The sequence below is a fragment of the Magnolia sinica genome, chromosome 6 (assembly GCF_029962835.1).
Source record: "Magnolia sinica isolate HGM2019 chromosome 6, MsV1, whole genome shotgun sequence".
NCBI classification, from domain to species: Eukaryota; Viridiplantae; Streptophyta; class Magnoliopsida; order Magnoliales; family Magnoliaceae; genus Magnolia; species Magnolia sinica.
Genome location: NC_080578.1, coordinates 94,689,602 through 94,692,557, shown reverse-complemented (window position 1 = coordinate 94,692,557; position 2,956 = coordinate 94,689,602). Strand labels below are relative to the sequence as shown.

The 2,956-nt window shown below is 37.2% G+C and overlaps 1 pseudogene; it reads left to right on the top strand.

Moving 5' to 3' along the window:
* The first annotated feature begins 525 nt into the window (after window positions 1–525).
* Window positions 526–2,380, top strand: LOC131249744 (DNA-directed RNA polymerase V subunit 1-like; annotated as a pseudogene).
* Window positions 2,381–2,956: the final 576 nt, after the last annotated feature.

Below are 2,956 nucleotides of genomic sequence, written 5' to 3'. Positions count from 1 at the left end.
TCACAGGTTCACCAGGCTAGAAATAATCCATTGATCTAAATGCATCTTTTATGCTGCATTTTGAAACACACCTGAGTTGGATTGCAATTGTTCAGTTCAATTAGGTGGCAATGATTGAACTGTATCGACGGTTAGTGTTATTCATAATGGAGTACAAATTGCAATTACATTCCTTTCTAGTCGAACTTGGAGTAATGATCACACAATACAAATACTATGATAGTTTCAAATTGGTCATTTCAGCTTCACTGAAATGATTATTGCATTTCTAGATGATAGCTTCACTGAAAATTGGTCTTTGTGAAAGCTCAGGAGCATTAGACTATTAGATCTCCTTCAGCCTTCTGTGTCCAATGCACCTCATAACTTTCTGTAACCAGCTGTGGTCCTTCATTATGGTGTAGAGAACACACAAAATAGTCACTTAAATACATCCAGACAAATCACAGTAGCACTTCTCTAACATTCAAAATTTTCAAAACTGAATTGGAAAAAAGAGAATCAAAGTAAACTAAATCAGATTTGAAAGTTGGTCAAATCATAAATAGGCGGATTATGGATGGAGACATTGTTTTCATTAATAGGCCACCTAGTACTCATAAACATTCATTACAAGCATTTTCTGTCTATGTGCATGACGACCATACTGTTAAGATCAATCCTCTTATTTGTGCTCCCCTAGGTGCAGATTTTGATGGGGATTGTGTTCATATATTTTATCCAGTCTCTAGCAGCAAAGGCAGAAGTTTTGGAGCTGTTTAGTGTTGAAAAGCAAATCCGTAGTTCTCATAGTGGTAGTCTGAATTTACAACTGGTGCATGATTCTTTATTGTCACTTTAACTCATGTTTAGGACTTTTTTCTTGAACAAAGCGACTGCGCAACAGTTGGCTATGTGTGTTTCACCAGTTTACTGGAACCTGCTTTGCTTAAGGCTCACCATAAAGGTCCTCTGTGGACTGTTTTGCAAATGGTACAGAGTGCTTTACCTGCATTTTTTGACTGCTTTGGGGAGAGGCATTTGATCAGTAAAAGTTAAATGGTGAGGATTGATTTCAATAGAGATTTACTGCAGTCATCATTCACAGAGATTGTTACTTCTGTTCTTGACAAGAAGGGAACAGAAGAGGCTGTTAAGTTCTTTAATATGTTGCAGCCATTGCTGAAGGACATTCTGTTTTTAGAAGGATATAGTGTTGGCCTGAATGATTTTGACATTCCCAAGGCTGTTACTGAAGATATAAAGAAGAAGATTCAGGACATATCACCTTTGCTGCTTCACTTGAGATCAAATTACAATGAACTTGTAGAGTTGTTAGTGGAAAGCTACCTGAAAACTATAAAACTGCCAATCGTGACTCGTATTCTAAAGTTATCTGCTTTGGGTAATTTGATAGATTCTAAAAATGATTCAGCTATCAGTAAGGTTGTTCAACAACTTGGCTTTTTGGGGCTTCAACTTTATGACCGAGGAAAGTTTTATTCAAGACGTTTGGTTGAGGATATGAGTTTCCACTTCCAAAATAAGTATTCTGTTAATGGTGATATAAGTTTCCACTTCCAAAATAAGTATTCTGTTAATGGTGATATGAGTTTCCACTTCCAAAATAAGTATTCTATTAATGGTGTTGACTATCCTTCTAAGGCATTTGGGTTAGTTAAGAGCTCCTTTTTTCAAGGTCTGACCCCCTATGAAGAGTTGGTCCATTCCATATCATCCAGGGAAGTGTTGATCCATTCTTCTAGAGGACTTACTGAACCAGGAACTTTGTTTAAAAATCTAATGGCCACACTTAGAGATGTCGTTATCTGTTATGATGGGACAGTGAGAAACCTCTGCAACAATTCTATAATTCAATTTGAGTATGGACAGGTGGACAAAAATAGTCCTGGCAGGTCTCTTGCTGGTGAACCAGTTGGTGTATTAGCTGCTACTGCAGTATCAAATACTGCATATAAAGCAGTTCTTGATTCTTCTCAGAGCAACAACTCTTCATGGGAATCGATGAAGGAAATACTTTTGTGCAAAGTTAACTTCAAGAATGATATTATAGATCGGAGAGTTATTCTATATTTGAATGAGTGCTTCTATGGGAAAATGCATTGCAAGGAGAATGCAGCATATTTAGTTCAGAATCGTTTGAAAAAAGTCGCTTTAAAGGCATCGACAAATACCTGAAAGTTCAGAAGCGGATACAGGCCTTGTTGGCCACATTCACCTTGATAAGATGCGCTTGAAAGTACTCGAGCGGAGCATGGATGAGATCCTGCACTCTTCTCAAGAGGTTATAAATTGCTTTGGGAGAAAGAAGCACGCTCTTTCACCTTTTTTTAAGAAGATTTATTTGTCTTCCTGCGAATGTTGCACACTTCAGCAATAATGTGATGAGAAGTGGTCTTAGCTGCCATGCCTGCAGTTCTTCTACAAACAGCAGGAACATTCATATCAAACAGCACTGAGTAGATTGTCTCTTTCAGTTGTCTTCTAGATGCCTTAGCAGATTCAGTATCTGAAGAAAATGAAAAAATAATAATCATAATAAATTGATGGACTGTCTTCTAGATGCCTTAGCAGATTCAGTTGTCTTCAGTCCATTACTATTGCCCCTATCAAGGAGAGATGATACCATTACCAGTTAAACTTCTGATTCCCACTGGGACACTATGCTAACTACACTTTGGGCATAACTTCCTCAATTGGGTCGGGACCACATTCTCCTCTTTTTTTTTTTCTTTTTTTTTTTTGCACATAAATAACTAACTTTGCATATGCATTCCATGTTAGCACTAATGCCATTAAGATCTTTTTCAATCAAGTGCAGATTTGAGAACTTGATTATGCTCTCGTACCAATAGAAGACTTTATTTATGTCAGATCTCTCCAAATTAGTAGCACTCCACACTTGCTTTGAAACAGCATTTATAATTATAGAGATGATATCCTGTCAGCTGAACGA